General features: G+C 39.9%; 2 long non-coding RNA genes across 5 annotated transcripts in view; one reads left to right on the forward strand and one right to left on the reverse strand.

The window, feature by feature from the left end:
* LOC106984361 (uncharacterized) overlaps positions 1-9,906 on the forward strand; it is a 30,871-nt gene extending 20,965 nt beyond the window's left edge. For all 3 annotated transcript variants that reach the window (XR_008293454.1, XR_008293455.1, XR_003426251.2), the window contains 2 exons: positions 6,019-6,102; positions 9,723-9,906. This is a non-coding gene — a long non-coding RNA (uncharacterized LOC106984361). The remainder of the gene's footprint in view (positions 1-6,018; positions 6,103-9,722) is intronic.
* Positions 9,907-10,978: 1,072 nt separating this feature from the next.
* On the reverse strand, positions 10,979-13,581 carry LOC113604426 (uncharacterized). Of its 2 annotated transcripts, none has more exons than XR_008293456.1 (3): positions 12,858-13,581; positions 12,339-12,453; positions 10,979-12,079 (listed from the first exon to the last, which is right to left on the reverse strand). It is a non-coding gene; the product is annotated as an uncharacterized LOC113604426 (long non-coding RNA). The 2 variants fall into 2 exon arrangements; XR_008293457.1 differs by having other exon boundaries at positions 12,339-12,674.
* Between the last annotated feature and the right edge of the window lie 3,847 nt (positions 13,582-17,428).

Below are 17,428 nucleotides of genomic sequence, written 5' to 3' on the forward strand. Positions count from 1 at the left end.
CCAGTTTTAGTTGTGTTACCCTGGGTAAGTATGACCATTAATTAGCTCTTCAGGGGGCATTGTGACAATATCTAGGCTGATGTGAGCAGAATATTTTAAACCAGGACTGTCCCACTGGCTCCAGGTTACACGACTCCCTTTAGGGCAGTGGCATGTTTAAATTACATATCCCAGCTGTTGGCAGGGATCAGTTCAAGTCTGTCTTCTTTTCCTTCAGGCAAAACATCACTCCATTCTTCAACTTGCTGTGTTTCTCTGGTGGTATAGCTTACGCTCAAGAGCTCTGAGCAGCAGCTCTGCATCAGCACCCCAGGGCTGTTGTGAGACATGTGGTGTGTAGTGTCACAGTCCTGTGCCTAGAAAGCAGTTTCCCTACTCATTGTCCCATCTCCTACAACTCGCTACAGTAGTTGGGATTCTGGGTTGAAAGTAAGAGAAACCAACTCTAAGGCACTCATTTAAAAGGGAGTTAAGGGGGGCGCCTGGGTGGCTCAGTCGGTTAAGCGTCCGACTTCAGCTCAGGTCATGATCTCGTGCTCCATGAGTTTGAGCCCCGCGTCGGGCTCTGTGCTGACAGCTCAGAGCCTGGAGCCTGTTTCAGATTCTGTGTCTCCCTCTCTCTCTGACCCTCCCCCCATTCATGCTCTGTCTCAAAAATAAATAAACGTTAAAAAAAATTAAAAAAAATAAATAAAAGGGAGTTAAGAAAGGGTTGCTCATCTTTCTCTATCAGGAACTTCTCCCTCACCCACATGGCTCTTTTGGTCATGACCATCTTTCCCTGGACACAGAGTAGAAGGCTTGGGTCAACCCAGTCCAATCAGAGTACCCCAGCTCAGACCACACTTATTGGGGAATGAAGGGTACATGGCCCAGTGAGAGTTCTCCTTGGATTTTTATGCCCGAGAAGAGAAAAAGCTGGTTATTTTCTGTGGGGTTTCTGAGTTGGCAGATGAGAACCTGTCTGAGGAAGGATGCCAGAAGAGTCTAGCAGATTCATGAGGTGGAGAGACGGACTAAAAGTCCTACAGGTATTGAGTCCTAGCATCAAGCTAGGCCTGAAGCCAGGGGCAGTTCTTTATTTCCTAATTAGGAGAGCTCATAGATCTCCCTCTTACGCTGAAGTGACTTTGAGCTAGTTTTCTGTCACTTATAACCTAACGTACTGGTTTGTATGCCTCAATCCACAACGGGCTCTGTGGGTTCCTTCAGGCCCTATTTAATCATTTCCTTAATGGATGATTATTTTATTTGTAAGATCTTTATTTTTTTAAGTTTATTTATTTTGAGAGAGAGAGGGTGCAAGTAGGGGAAGGAGAGAGAGAGAGAGAGAGAGAGAGAGAGAGAGAGAGAGAGAGAATGAATCCTAAGCAGGCTCTGTGCTGTCAGTGAACTATGAGATCGTGACCTGAGCCAAACCCAAGAGCTGGAGGCTTAAGCAACTGAGCCACCTATAAAGATTTTTAAAGCAGAGCATCTCACTAATCAGCAACAGAGCCCTAGAATGTCACCATTCATCATCCTTCAAAGTAGCCTCAGTATCTGGTGCTGGCTTTGGCATCATCTGGTGTCACATTATAAATGAATTCATAGGTTTAGGGATATTATCTTGTTATTGTCTGTTTTCTCTTGGGTGAAAAATTTAAGGTCAAAATCATTAAGTAATTTTTGTAAAGGCAAATTGCTGAACTTGAGGAGAAAATCCACTAAAACTTTTCAACGTTAATATTAGGCATTCCTAAAACCTAAATATGGAACCAGGGGATACTTACGTTTGCACAAAAATTTGGCATCAAGAGCACGAGTTAAATCACACACAGATCACTTAAATTAGCACAAATGGTCTATCCTCATCATCTGTTTGCCGGCTCACTTCCCTGACAAGCAATGATGGTCTCAACCAAATACTGTAGAGACTCCTAAACTCCCCTCAGCTTGCAAAACCAAAAACTGAATTCAGAGTATGTGAGAGAGAGATGTTGTAAACATGCTTATAACAAGATCTGGAAATTACTAAGTATGATATTTTTCAACATATATGTGCTAAGCATCATGAAGGCCAGGATACCTCCATCTTCTGTCATTAACAATATGAATTGGTTATCTCCAAGGGAAGTATTCAATTTGAATCACATTTTCAGGAAACATCTCGAAAGACTGGAAGGTAAGAGCTTATATGCCAGTAGTCACATTTTGAGATTGTCTGCACTGTGTTAGTGGGTCCTAGATAGATGAGAAAGTCCAACAGAAACAGAGGACAAAACTGAATGGTCAGCATTTCATTTTGTTGCATTATTTTAAAGTTAGTGGTTATACAAAACCAAGAGCACACTGTATATACAGTATGTTAGCCAACTTGACAACAAATTATATTAAAAAATAAATAAAAAAATAAAGTTAGTGGTTATAGATTCAGTCATACAAATTTAGTATAACAGAGGTTTACAAAGGAATTGTAATTTAAATATAATGCATTATGTGACATATTTAAGTAAATTGCACTTTGAAAAGAGAAAAGGTGTTTTTTAAAATGTACTCAGAGGGGGAGTATGTTTTTCATTGTATATGATATTGCTATAAATGATATCTGCTGATATTAGCCTTGATCACTTGGTTAAGATGGTTTCTTCAGTGTTTTTCTACTAGAAAATCACTATTTTCTCCTTTCCGTATTCTATTCTCTGGGACATGGTAAGTCCTCTCCATACTTAAGAGAAAGGAAATGAATTTCCCACCTCCTAGAAGGCACATATCTACACATGCTATTTGAATTTTTTTTAAACTTTTATTTCTTTTTGGGAGACACAGAGAGACAGAGCATGAGCAGGGGAGGGGCAGAGAGAGAGGGAGACACAGAATCTGAAGCAGGCTCCAGGCTCTGAGCTGTCAGCACAGAGACTGACATGGGGCTCGAACCCATGAACTGTGAGATCATGACCTGAGCTGAAGTTGGACGCTTAACTGACTGAGCCACCAGACTCCCTTGCAATTCTTCTGTAAGGAAGATTTGTCCCTTTTCCTCATTTATTTAATATTTTGTTTTTATTGGCACAGAATGATGGATATTTATTTTATTCTTTGATTTATAATTTAATATTATGTATTTGTTAGGAAAATTGTCCCGTATTTTAATTGTTTCAGTTGTTACACATTTTGCTTGGAAAATTGTTCCAGCCATGGCTATTGGGAGTTTTTTCATATTGATTCATGTGTCTTTTTAATATACATGGGATCATCTTGTGTTTTAAGTGCCCTTGCCCTGTATACAGCCCTTTTCCAAAAGAATTCTGATTTCTTTTATTAGATAATGGTGTTTAGAAACCAAGATCTGGGCACTAGGTGTGCTCATTGTTATCAGGGTGTCAATGCCTCTAGGTCTGCTTAGGAGACAGAGCCAGTAAACAAACAAACTAATTTAATAAATAATACAAACACATATTTATATATGCATATTTATTTATATATACATACATATGCTAATCTTTGTATATAAGCATATCTATTTGTGCATCTGGGCATCTGAATATATATTAAAATAAACATGAATTCATACTGCACTCATATATCTCTGACCACAGATACAATATGGTCTTTCTCCCCCTTGCTTATGCAGGGGTATTGGATGAGTTCATGGGTGGTACTGAGAGGCCCTGATAGGGCATAGGAACAAGCAATTGATCCTTGACCCATTTGGCACCTTGTCCTGATGCAAAAGCCTGGGCATGTGGCTAAAATCAGGGTGGGGTGCCCAAGTAGCTCAGTGGGTTAAGTGTCCGACTTCAACCTAGGTCATGATCTCACTGTTCCCAAGTTTAAGCCCTGTGTTGGGCTCTGTGCGGACAGCTTAGAGCCTGGAGCCTGTTTCAGATTTTGTGTCTTCTCCTCTCTCTCTGCCCCTCCCCCACTCATGCTCTGTCTCTCTCTCTCAAAAGTAAACATTAAAATAAATAAATGGCACCTGGGTGGCTTGGTTGGTTAAGCGTCCGACTTCGGCTCAGGTCATGATCTCACGGTCCATGAGTTCGAGCCCCGTGTCGGGCTCTGTGCTGACAGCTCAGAGCCTGGAGCCTGTTTCAGATTCTGTGTCTCCCTCTGTCTCTGCTCCTCCCCTGTTCATGCTCTGTCTCTCTCTGTCTCAAAAATAAACAAACGTTAAAAAAAATTAAAAAAAAAATAAATATCAGGGCTCATGGCCTAAAAAAGATTAAATGTTATATATTAGAGGCATGGCAATAGGCCCCTGATTGGCAAGTAAGGTCCAGCCAAGTGTCTGCCCGAACTTGGGAATTTGCAGAGAATGGAGAGAGAGTGGTCATTGTAAGGTGAGGATGTAGGGACATGGCTATGTACAAGAAAATTCATGGCCGACTTTGAAGGACATTGGGGGAAAGTGACTATAGGGACTAATCTCTGAGCAATTTTGTGACATCTTACAGAGTTCTTTCATATTCCAGGAACTTTCCAGGGCCAAAGAAGTAGTCACAAGAAAATATTGGTTTCCTTTTAGGAAATGAGGATGATTTCAGTACATTGTTAATTTGCATTATCATAACATTAAAACCATGATTAATACTACACTGGTGAATCTTGTTGTTCCTTTTTAATCTATATGAAACTAGGATAGTTGTGATGTGCCATTGATATCATTTTTTGCTTTTACATTAACAATATGACTGAAATTAATACTGCAATTAGGAATGAAGAGATAGTTCAAAACTAGGAGAATAAATTCATATTTTTATGAGTATGGTGAGGCTTGAAAGAGGTAGATCCTTGGGGTGCCTGGGTGGCTTAGTTAGTTAAGTGTGCAATTTTGGCTGAGGTCATGATCTCATGGTTGGTGGGTTTGAGCCCCACACTGGGCTTTGCGCTGACAGTGTGGAGCCTGCTTCAGATTCTCTGTCTCCCTCTCTCTCTCTGCTCTTCCCCTAATCACACTCTCTCTTGAAAATAAATAAACATTAAAAAAAAGGGTTAGATAATTATTTATTAAAGTAGTGTTCATTATTGCTAGTGTGAGTAATAATAACTACTAACCATGAAATATACAATACAAGTCCAATTGATTGAGTGCTTACTTGGTATCAGGTAATACTTCAAGTACATTTCATGTTTTTAACATTTAATCTTGGCAGTGGTCCTGTATGAAAAGTTCTGTAATTATTTACATTTAACAGTTGAGGGTTCTAAGGAGTGAGCTGTTGAATGAGCTGTCCTGAGGTCCTACAGCCAGAAATTAATGCAATTTGGATTTTAACCCAAGTACCTTGAGTCTAGGTACTATTAAGTTAAAATTTGTCTCTCATGATGATTAAAGGAATACTTACCACAAACCACTAATATTATTTATCCACATTCTGTAATATTATCATGTTATATCAGTAAAGACAGAAGAACTGTATGAAAGTCTTTTCCTAAATCCTTCATTGGTATCCAGGCTCCTACCTGGCTCCCAACTTCCTGGTGGTCTCTGTATCCTCCTGGCTATCATGGCCATGCCTGGGCAAGTCTACTCTTGTACGCTATTATACCACTGGATTGTTTACTTAGAAGTTGGTGAGTCTGTAAAGAATGCAGAGTCCCTGCCTATGGTATTTCACCATTTGGTTGTAAGGGGTAAGAATTCTCCCTGCTGTGGTGGTTGAGTGGGGGATAGGGCATGTGGGTGCCATGGGGCTACACATTTTGTCTTTCTGAGACTTGGCTGGAGACACATGAATACATAACCATGAGAGGGTCCATGTATACTCTTTTCCAACCTCTCAATCAAGATGGCTTTATTCTAGGGACTCACCATTTCAATAGGAAAATGCAACTCTATGAAATCACATTACCAGGTTCACCCTACCAGCTCCTCTCCATACACATCTCCCTATGAGGACAGAGGCTTCTCCATTCTGCTGTGAGAGAATGTGCAGTATGTGGGGGTCAGACAAGTCCTGGTCAAATACCAACACTGCAGCCTCCCATCCCACACATATTCCTGAGTCTGCATCATTTTTCCTCTTTCCTCCACAGATGATCAAGTCTCCTGAGGAGAAATTTCAATATACCTACACATCTGATGAGAAAAAGTACCATGGTGAAAAAATACATTCATGAGTGAGTATTTTCTAGCAAAAAAATACTCCATTTAGAATGAGCTCATATACCCCAGCACTTTGTTTTCTCTGACCGCCAACATGAACCCTCAATTTTGGCCAACAGACCAGAAACACAGTCATTGTCTCTCCTTAATAATTTAGGACATTGTGCTCCCAGAACTGCCCATCCAGGGCTGATCTGCTTCCTTGCCCAGGGTATCCTGAAGCCCCAAGGCTGGATTCACTCAAACTACAGAGGGAACACAGTGTGCTGACACTCCAAGTTTGACTTCTTTCTTCATGAGCAGCTTTGAGTAACAATAAATTAAAATTGAATAGATGTAGCATGCAATATGGGAATGTACAACTAGGAGCAGAAAGAAAGCATCTTGGTGTCTACAAGGCAGAAGCTAATTCTACCATGAGTGATCCACCAAATGTTCTTTCAGCCCAGGAGCTATTGCTTTCTCTCTCCAGCTGTACCTTGCTCCGTCTCCCTCTTCATTTTTTTTTTTTTGTTCTCCTTCTATCTTCATTGCCTTTACTTATTCCTTGTTCTCTTTCTGTTTTTGTCCATTCTTTATATTTGGTGTACCTCTTTGTCTTCTCTTTTCCCTATCATCACTACCTGCACCAAGCCTTTTTCTTTACTCGCAAAATTTGACCCCCTGATGGACAAAGACAGACTCAGAGTTGTTAATAGATGGGCTGGCTTGGTGTGTTGAAACAAGGTGAAAATGGATGGCTACCATATGATATGCTAACACAAGGGTGACTTTCAAACAAAGAGATGAGGAAAAAATTCTCCCAATTCAGAGAGGACAAGGAAGTGCTCCTGGTCATATTGTTTCTGTGGAAAGAGAAGTGACCTGAAGTTAAAAAATACCTGCATTAGTTTTCTAGGACTACCATAGTGAAGTACCACAGACTGGGTGGTTTAAACAACATAAATTTATTTTCTCACAACTATAGAGGCTAGAAGTTCAAGACCAAGCTGTGAGTAGTGTTGGTTTCTTTTGGGGCTTGTCTCCCTGGCTTGTACATGGCTGTCTTTTCCTGTGTCTTCACATGGTCCTTCCTCTGTGTGGGTCTGTGTCCTAATCTCTTTTTATAAGGATGCCAGTCATATTGGATTAGTGACCCAATGACCCCTAGTGACCTCCTTTTATTTAATTATGCCTTTAATGACCCTCTCTCTAACTATAGTAACGTTCTGAGGTACTGGGGGTTAGGACATCAACATATAAATTTTGGGAGCACAATTCAGCCTATAATAATAAATGGACACATGGGCAGTGGCAAATGAATGTTCCAGTCCATTTCCATCAGCAGCTAATTGCAGATGGTGTCACATGGAGGGGAGGCTCCACCTAGCCAACCCATGGAATCACAAGAAGTAATAAAATGATGGCTACCGATGTGATCAAATTTATAATGGAAATGGACACACAATGCAACTTGCACATTTCAATCACACAGTCTAAAGAATTTCTGTGAATAAATACACTAGGTAACAATATCTTAATCAAGAGACAGAAAAACAGCATAAATACTCCAAGTCTCTCATACATGTTTGGAGCTAATCATTCCCTTAGGCCAGACAAACATTGACCTATTTTCTATAAATGTAATTTTGGATGTTCTAGAATTTAACATAAATAGACTAGTTCAGTGCAATCTCTTTTATAAATGGTTTCTTTCTCTGAGGACAATGCTTATAAAATGCATCCACGTTGTCATCTATACTGGTAGTTCGTTCCTTTTCTTGGTGGTTACTATTACATTGTACGAATAAACCAAAATTTGTTTATTCATTCAATTACTGATGGCAAATGTTTATTTCCCAGGATTTTTTGCCATTATGAATAAAGCTATTATATACATTCATTACAAGTCTCCTTATTTTTAAAGAAGTTCTCTGTTTTCATTATTTGTATAAATAATACGTTTGTAATCTGTTGATCCTATGATAATTGTATCATTAACTTCATAAGAAAATGTTGAATGTTTTCCAAGTTGGTTGCAATATTTTATAATCCCAAGAACAAACTGGAAGAATTCCAGTTACTTCAAATCCCTGTCAACACTTGGTATTGTCATTCTTTTAAATTTTAGCCATTGTAGTGAATATGAAGTTGTATCTTATAGAGGCTTTGTGTTTTTCCAATAATATTTTTAGGGACTATTGGCCATTCCTGTATCATGTTGTTTTTAATGTTTTTTTAATGTTTATTAGTTTTTGAGAAAGAAAGAGAGAGAGAGCATGCTTACGGGCAGGAGAGTGTCAAAAAGAGGGAGACAGAGAATCCAAAGCAGGCTCTGTGCAGTGAGCACAGAGCCTGATGCAGGGCTCAAACCCACCAACTGTGAGATCATGCATGACCTGAGCCAAAATCAAGAGTTGGCCACTTAACTCACTGAGCATCCCATGTATCATGTTTTATGAAGTGTCTATTCAGACATTTTGCTCATTTTTATTGTTATTTTTCCTTTTGAGTAGCAAGAGGTTTTTTTTCTTTTAATATATTCTGGATATAGCATGTTTGTCAGATATATGTGTTTTGCATTTAACTCCCCTCTCTGGGGCTCATTCTCTTATTTTTGGAATTGCAGCTTTTGAAGAATGAAAGTTTTAAATTTTAATGAGGCACAATTTATCAGTTTGTCTTTTATACTCTGGTTTTTGTGCCCTATGTAAGAAACTATTCCCTATGCAACTGATAAATTTAATTTCATTTAGTCTCTCAGCAGATAAAGCTTCCTAGGAAATATATGTCACCTACATATACACAAATATTTATAAACATTTTTGTGACTGTGTGTGTGTGTGTGTGTGTGTACATGTGTGTGTGGCCTGATAGGCACAGAAAACCTTCCTGTTCCCATTTGGTTCCCTATGTCTGTGCCATTTTTTCCACAGTCTTCTTTTTCTAGAATTCTCTTCTGATTCCAAGGTCACTGGTTGAACTCCAGGGAGAGCGAGATCGCAGACAATTGGTGCGTGGATTTGGCAGCCTCTTCTGTGCCTATTAACCATAACCATGTCTACTTACATTCTTGACCTTCTGCCAGGAGATCTATGTTTCTCTGAGAGTTTTAAATGGGAAGACCTGCTCACTGGAAGGTTGAAATTGGGGGTCGGGATCAATTAGGTTGGGATTGTAGATGTAGAAATATCAGGCGGTGTCTTTATTCCTGGCAATGCATGTAAGTTCACCCAGATTTCTGAGTCTGCACCATGTCCCCTAGGGCCTCCTTTCCCAGAATGGACCCAGGTGTGTTTGGGACCCTTTGGGGCCTTAGGGTAGAAACTGTGTGCATGTGAGTTTGAGTGGATTTATGTTAAAAACTACATAAACCTGGTACTATATTGGTAAATTTACTTTACAGGGGTATATGTTGAAACTACTTTACATATATACTAGGTTCGAACAAATAATAAAATAAAAGTCAAGTTTCCTATTGTCAGAAAAAAAAGGTACAAATAATCAATAGGTGAGAGCTATAATGAGCACTATATTATTCTGTAGTTGGCATTAGTATGAAACTCAGGTTTATTTTAATATATATTGAGAGAAAGGGTCATAGTTATAACCATGTGGATATACTTAAATTCATATGCATACATATATTTCCTAGTTCTGTCTACTGAGAAGGCCTGGAAGCAGTGACACCCCAGTAGCAATGACGAACCCGTGTCCAGATACAATTTTCTAAATTCCATTGTTCAACTAAAAACCAATGGGACATGGCGAAGAGTATAAAAAGGAAAAACGGTGCCTTTGCAGTGGAGAAACTTGGCGGACCCCAGCCTAACCAAGTGATCATTACATCACCATCAGTGTAATATCAAGGCTAGGTACTTGTGATACAGTGCAATGAGAGTATTTCCTCTTTGTGCTATTCTTGAAAATTGACAGCCCCAGTCTGATCATGAAAATACATCAGACACATCCAAATTGAGGGAGTCTCCAGAACACCAGTACACTGTAAAACTGCCAGGTCACTGAAAATGAAGTTCCATTAAGAAGTTGTCACAGACCAGGGGTGCCTGGGTGGCTCAGTCATTTAAGCGTCCGACTCTTATTTTGGCTCAGGATGTGATCTCATGGTTCATGAGTTTGAGGCCCCATCTGTCAGAGCAGAGCCTGCTTGGGATTCTCTCTCTCTCTCTCTCTCTCTCTCTCTCTCTCTCTCAAAAACAAATAAATAAACTTCAAGAAATTAAAAAAAAAAGTTGTCACAGACCAGACTAATTTCTGCAGTATCCTGGATTAGATTCTGGCACGAAAAAGAGGGAAAAGTGGTAGAAATCTGAATAAAGTGTCATTTAGTTAATAGTATTGTACTCATGTTAATGTCTTAGCTTTAACAAATATACCAGTGTTGCATAAGATGTTACCATTAGAGCAAACTAGGTAAAGAATATGTATGAATTCTTTGTACTATCTTGGTACCTTCCTCTGTAAATCCAAAATGATCCCAAAATTTAAAATAATTAACAAAATAAAATTAGATTAATAAAATACATAATTAAATTAAATAATAACACAGAGAACACACTCTTTTTGGAAGGACTCTGGGAAATTTTTAAGTTCATAAATTATGTTCAAAGGGAAACTTCAACCAATTCCCCAAAACACTCTTCAGACCTAATTTTTATCATAAAGCTGTAAATCCTTTCCAATTCCAATCTATGTCTGTATCTTATATTTTTATAGTGTTTATGGTACTTTGGTTTATTTGGGGAAAGATATTTTATTTTAGAGTAGTGGAATTTATCAACATTTTCCTTCATATATTTTGGAACTTTTGTGATTTGAAGTCCTAAAAATATTGCCTTTTGTGTTCTTATAAAAATTTAAAAGTCTTTTATTTTCAGAATTTTAATATGACAAGGAACAATGTTTATATTTGCAAGTGAGTCTTAATTCTGTGGGAACAAGGAATATCCTTTCTCCTGTGATTTATGGTTCTGCAAATCATCTGGGGAAGGTTAAGGGTGTGTCAGGTGGAGTGTGACCTTGGTCAGATTGGATCTGGATCTGTCCCTTTGTTTGGACCCAGGGCTCTTGCTTTGAGAGGATGAGGAAATGTCAGGAATGTGGAATAAGAAGGATTAGAGTCTGGCATGAGGTTGCTGGATGAAGAAGAAATAAAAGATAATTGATGAGCAGAGAAGATAAAGGGAATTTGTCATCAGGGTGGTTTATCAACTTGGGATTTGTTTTTGTAAGTTTTATTGATGCGTACACTACTTACAGAAAGTAAACAAAACTTAAGTGTACAATTTAGTGGAGGTGTACAAAACTAACTCAGTTCTGTTAACAGCAGCCAGACCAGGAGACAGAATATTAAACTCTATTATATGATTCCGGGCCTAGTGAACAGAGGTTGCTGGAGCCGAGGTTTGGTACGGATAGTTCATCTGGATGCGGGTCCATTCACAGTACCCATTCATGGAGGGCACACACATGGAGAACAAGGAATGGTTTCCTTCCCATACCTTGTAGTTACAGTCTTTTTGTTTCCACACACACTCTCCAAAGTCAGGTTGAGGGCAGGAATGCCAGCAGTGGAGGCAGGGCTGAACCTAGGTGTGGAGGGAGATACAGAACTGCCCACTTGCTGTTCATACACTCCGTCCTGGACCGACAAGGGCAACAAGGGTCTGTCAACAAGGAGAGGCTAAAGGGAGCAGTGAGGAGGGAAAGGACAGAAAGGAAACAGTGGGAAGAGGTCAGGGAATGGAAGGAAGGTGAAAGAGCAAGGGTCATCCAGAGGGAGACAGCAGGGAGGAAGATCTGGGAACAAGGACATGGGACAAGAGCAGTGCCTGGGCTGCAGAGAAAAATCACCAGGGTGTCTACTCACTTGACATTTGCATCCTGTTCTGTATGCTGCCTCAAAACCTAGCCTCTGCTCTCTGGTGAGCCGGTACCAGAAATAGACCAGATGGCATCTTGTGAAGCACAATGTGCCCCCGCTCAGATAGCCTGCAGTGATGGGGGAGCATGGCCTGAGTTAGTATACCATGTATGCATATCCCCTGGGAAGTCAGACCAGAGGGTCTAGAACCCCTGAGGCTGGTACAGAGTCAGCCATGAATGAGGGTCCAGCATTGCCCCAGGAAGAGTCTGTCAGATCATGATAATGGGGCCCTTGGTCCTTGGTGGGGTTAGTTGCAGAAGTCAGGTGGCCCTTTTAGGAGGAGGTAGCAAGGTTGAGGGGCTGTATGTGGACAGGGATGCTCACCTGCGATAAGTAATAGTGATTGTTGAGTGGTCCTCAGCCTATAACTACAGTCTTTCCAACTGATGGGTGAGTAGATCTCGTGGATTGTTGGGATGCCTCTGGGAGCCTTGAGTACCTGCAATGGGAGGGAAAGAGTGACTAGGACCTTAGGTTTACATAGAAGTTGCTAGGCTCCAGAAACCATCCAAATCTCTCAGCAAGAGCAGATAGTCTTGCTTATTTTGAGAAAAGGAGGTAAGAAGAAAGGAGGTACTGAGTTTACCTTAATGACATTGACTCTGAAACCTTGTTTTGTCACGGTGTTGTTTCCTGGTCCTTGTATATCAGCTAATATGACTGGGAGGAGGAAGAAATGGGTCAGGGGCCCATAGCTTCATTGCTCTAGGATTCCCACATCCAAAGTCTCATGAAGGCATTGATCAGATCACCCACCTCTGAGCTCCCCCACCTCTGCATTTCTACACCCTATGGTGAGAGCTCCTTGGTGGAGACTTCTCTAAGGTGTCCCCTTAGACTCACCGACATCTGATGTGCAGTAATATGTCTGAGGGTGCTGAATTTTACAATCACAAGCATTGCAAGGTGTTGACAGGGCCAGGAGCAAAGGAAAGATTACCAGGAATGAAGGATCCATGATTGGGCCCAAGGGAACACAGGGCATAAATTATAGCATAAACTTCTAGCCCAGCTCCTCCATCCACCTCTAGACAGAAACTGGGATAAGTTCGGATGACTGTTTATCTCCCTTAATGTTTAAGGGCGTGAGAAAGATTGGATCTAGCTCCTGGATGCATGAAGTCTATGTTCTACGTCTAAAATGCCTTACCTCTGTCAGTCTGAGCCAAGGTGTCCCGCGGCTTCTGCAGAACACCTAGCACCAGGAAGGATAAATAGCTCTCTGCATTTCCTTTTCGCCCTAGAGCATATCCACTGGGGAGGTACAATTTGATAAGTGGGTGTATTAGCTGGAATCATTTTTCTCTCATCTGCATTTCCTTTCATCCTTCAGGCATATCAACCAGGCAGGTACTGTGTGATTACTGCACGCACTGTCACTTGGAATCTCTCTGTATGGTTATTCAAAGAGCCACCAAATTGATCCATTCCTGGTCAGTATTTTGGGCTGAGCTGTGTCCCTCTGAAATTCCCATGTTGAAGTCATAACCCCCAGTCCCTCAGAATGTGACTGTATTTACACATAGGGTCTTTAAAGAGGGAGTTAAGGTAAAATGAGGTCATTAGGGTGGACCCTAATCTGATATGACTGGTACTTTTATGAGAGGACGTTAGGACACAGACACACATAGAAGGAATGCCATGTGAACATAAAAAAAGAAGGTGGCAATCTATAAATTAAGGACATACTCTCAGAATAAGACAACCTTGCTGAACCTTGATCTTGGACTTCTAGGCTCCAGAACTGTGAGGAAATAAGTCCCTGTTGTTTAAGCCATTCAGTCTATGGTGCTTTCTTATGGCAGCCCTAGAAAACCAACAGACACCTTTGTTTTATTTTTAAATATATTTAGGACCATGGGGTGCTTGGGTGGCTCGGTTGGTTAAGCATTCGACTTTGGCTCAGGTCATGATCTCATGGTTTGTGGGTTCAAGCCCTGCGTTGGGCTCTGTGCTGACAGCTCAGAGCCTGGAGCCTGCTTCGGATTCTGTGTCTCCCTCTCTCTGCCCCTCCCCTGGTCACACTCTGTTTCTCTCTCTCTCTCTCTCTCTCGCTCTCAAAAATGAATAAATGTGTAAAAAAAAAAAAAAAGAAATGTATTTAGGACCTTTATACAATTTAAATTTGCATTAGGATTTTAAGAAAACAAAGTCACCTGCAATACCAAATCTACCAAACAAAACTTATTCACTCATTCAATTTCAACTCCTTTCCCGCAGCTCTCTTCTCTGCTACTTGCCCTACACCCCCCACCATGATTCAATTTACTATGTTGTGGTTTATCCTCCTGTTGCTCCTTTAATGGAAATACCTATAGGCACAGACACAAGGGGTGCCTGGTGGGCTCAGTCAGTGAGGGCTCAGAGCACGTGAGGCTTGGTCTCTGGATTGTGAGTTCAAGCCCCACATTGGGTGTGGAGCTTACTTAAAATAAAAATTTAAAAGAAAAAGCACAGACATAAGCACATCCATTGTGGTGCACTAAATATAGCTTTGGTCATCTTGCCATTTTTATTTTAGGGCATACCTCATGATACTCCTCATTCTTTATACAGTTGTATAGTACTCTGTGTTGACAGGCCCTGGATTATCCAACCATTTCCTAATAATTGGTTCTTTCAACAGTTTTCTGTGGGAATACATCTTTTTTTTTTTAATTTTTTTTTCAACGTTTATTTATTTTTGGGACAGAGAGAGACAGAGCATGAACGGGCGAGGGGCAGAGAGAGAGGGAGACACACAATCAGAAACAGGCTCCAGGCTCTGAGCCATCAGCCCAGAGCCCGACGCGGGGCTCGAACTCACGGACCGCGAGATCGTGACCTGGCTGAAGTTGGACGCTTAACCGACTGCGCCACCCAGGCGCCCCATCTGTGGGAATATATCTTGTTGGAGCACCTGGGTGGCTCAGTGGGTTGAGTGTTTGACTCATGATTTCAGCTTGGGTCATGAACCCAGGGTCGTGGGATCAAGCCCCGTGTTGGGCCCCACGCTGAGTGTGGAGCCTGCTTGGGATTCTCCCCCTCTGCCTCTCTCCCTGAGTTGCACTCTCTCTCTAAAATAAAGATCGGAAAAAAAATTAAAAAAAAAATACATGCATCTTTTCTTGTATTTAACAAGGTGTCTTTATTTTTTAAGCGTATTTTTACATTTTTTATTTTAACCACTCAGTGCTCACCATGACAAGGGCTCTACTTATTCCCCATCTCCTATTTCACCTGGAATCCCTCCACCCGCCCTCTGGTAACCATCAGTTTGTTCCCTACCGTTCAGAGTCTGGTTCTTGGTTGTTTCTGTCTCTTTTTTTCCCTTTGCTCATTTGTTTAGTTTCTTAAATTCCACATATGAGTGAAATCATATGGTATTTGACTTTCTCTTTTTTTCTCTATTCAGAGAAAGTATTATAGTATCACTTAGTATTATAGTCTCTGCCTCCATCCATGTTGTTGCAAATGACAAGATTTCATTCTTTTTTATGGCTGAATAACATACATGCTACATCTTCTTTATCCATTAATCTATCAGTGAACACTTGGGCTGCTTCCATATCTTGGCTATTATGAATAATGCTGCTATAAACATAGGGGTGCAGGTATCCCTTTGAATCAGTGCTTTTGTATTCTTTGGGTACCCAGTAGTGTGATGGCTCATTTGTAGGGTAGTTCTATTTTTAAATTTTTGATGAACTTTCATATTATCTTCCACGGTGGTTGCACCAGTTTGCACTCCCACCAACAGTGCAAGAAGGTTCCCCCTTCTCCACATCCTCAACAACACCTGTTTCCTGTGTTGTTGATTTTAGCATCCTGACAGGTGTGAGGTGATACCTCATTGGAGTTGTGATTTACGTTTCCCTGATGATAAGTGATGATGAGCACTTTTTCATGTGTCTGTTGGCCATATGTAGGTCTTCTTTGGAGAAATGTTTGTTCGTGTCTTCTGCCTATATTTAATTGGGTTATTTGATTTTTGGGTGTTGAGTTTTAGAAGTTCTTTATATATTTTGGATACTAACCCTTTATCAGGTATGCCATTTACAAATATCTTATTCCATTCCATAGGTTGCCTTTTAGCTTTGCTGATTTGATGTAGTCCCAATAGTTTATTTTTTCTTTTGTTTCCCTTGCTTCAAAAGGCATATCTAGAAAGAAGGTCCTGTGGCCAATGCCAGAGAAATTAATTGCTGTGCTCTCTCTAAGATTTTTATGGTATCTGGTCTCACATTTAGGTTTTTCATCCATTTTGAATTGATTTTTGTGTATGGTGTAATAAAGTAGTCTAGTTTCATTCTTTTGCGTTTTGCTGTCCAGTTTTCCCAACACTATTTGTTGAAGAGACTATCTTTTCCCCATTTGCTATTCTTTCTGGCTTTGTCGAAGATTAATTGACCATATAATTGTGGGTTTATTTCTGGATTTTTCTATTCTGTTGACTTATGTTCTATTTTTGTGCCAGTATCATCTGTTTTGATTACTACAGCTCTGTAGTATAACCTGAAGTCTGGAATTGTGATGCCTCCAGCTTTGCTCTTCCTTTTCAAGATAGCTTTGTCTATTCGGGGTCTTTTGCCGTTCCATACAAATTTTAGGATTGTTTGTTCCAGTTTTGTGAAAAATGCTGTTGGTTACTTGATAGGGATTGCATTAAATGTGTAGATTGCTTTGGGTAGTATAGACATAGATATATGTCTTTACAAGTGACTTCTAGAAATAGGGTTGGAGTAAGAGCCATTGGCATTGTTTTTCTGTGACTTGTCCATATCTTGTCCTATTTTTTCTACAGGGTTATTGACTGTTTCTCTATTTTTAGAAACTATATATTAAAAACATTAACTCTCCATGGTATAATTGTAATTATTTTTCTCATATAACATTTTACTAATCTTGAGTTAAAAAATATATAATCAGTTTAACAATATTTTGATTAACTGCAAATCATAGTTAGCAAACGCTTCCACTACTGACAAGTATTAGAGGATTTTACCATGATTCTTTCCATAATTTCACTTTTTATATTTAGATCTCTAACCAATTTGGGATTTCTTTTAGTATCAGTATGATTCATGAGCACAATTTTATTTTTGCCATATGGATATCCAATTAACCCAATACGTCTATTACAAAGCTCTCTTTTTCCATACTTAACTGAGATATCACCTTTAGCATATACTAAATTTGCAGATGTATTTGAGACTATATAATGATTTTCTATTTAATTTGTCTATTTGTGCATTCCTTCATCAGTATCACATTAGATTTTAAAATATAATTGAATATGTCCTAGATATTTTAATATTTTTCTAGAGAGGAATTTCTCTTTTTCATTTTTGGCTTTTTCCAACTGCTGGTTGTCCCCAGTTTTGGTCTCATGGTGCCTTTCCATCTTCCAAGCCAGCGATGGCTAGTCAAGTGTT

The sequence above is a fragment of the Acinonyx jubatus genome, chromosome E2, assembly GCF_027475565.1.
Source record: "Acinonyx jubatus isolate Ajub_Pintada_27869175 chromosome E2, VMU_Ajub_asm_v1.0, whole genome shotgun sequence".
Classification (NCBI taxonomy): Eukaryota; Metazoa; Chordata; class Mammalia; order Carnivora; family Felidae; genus Acinonyx; species Acinonyx jubatus.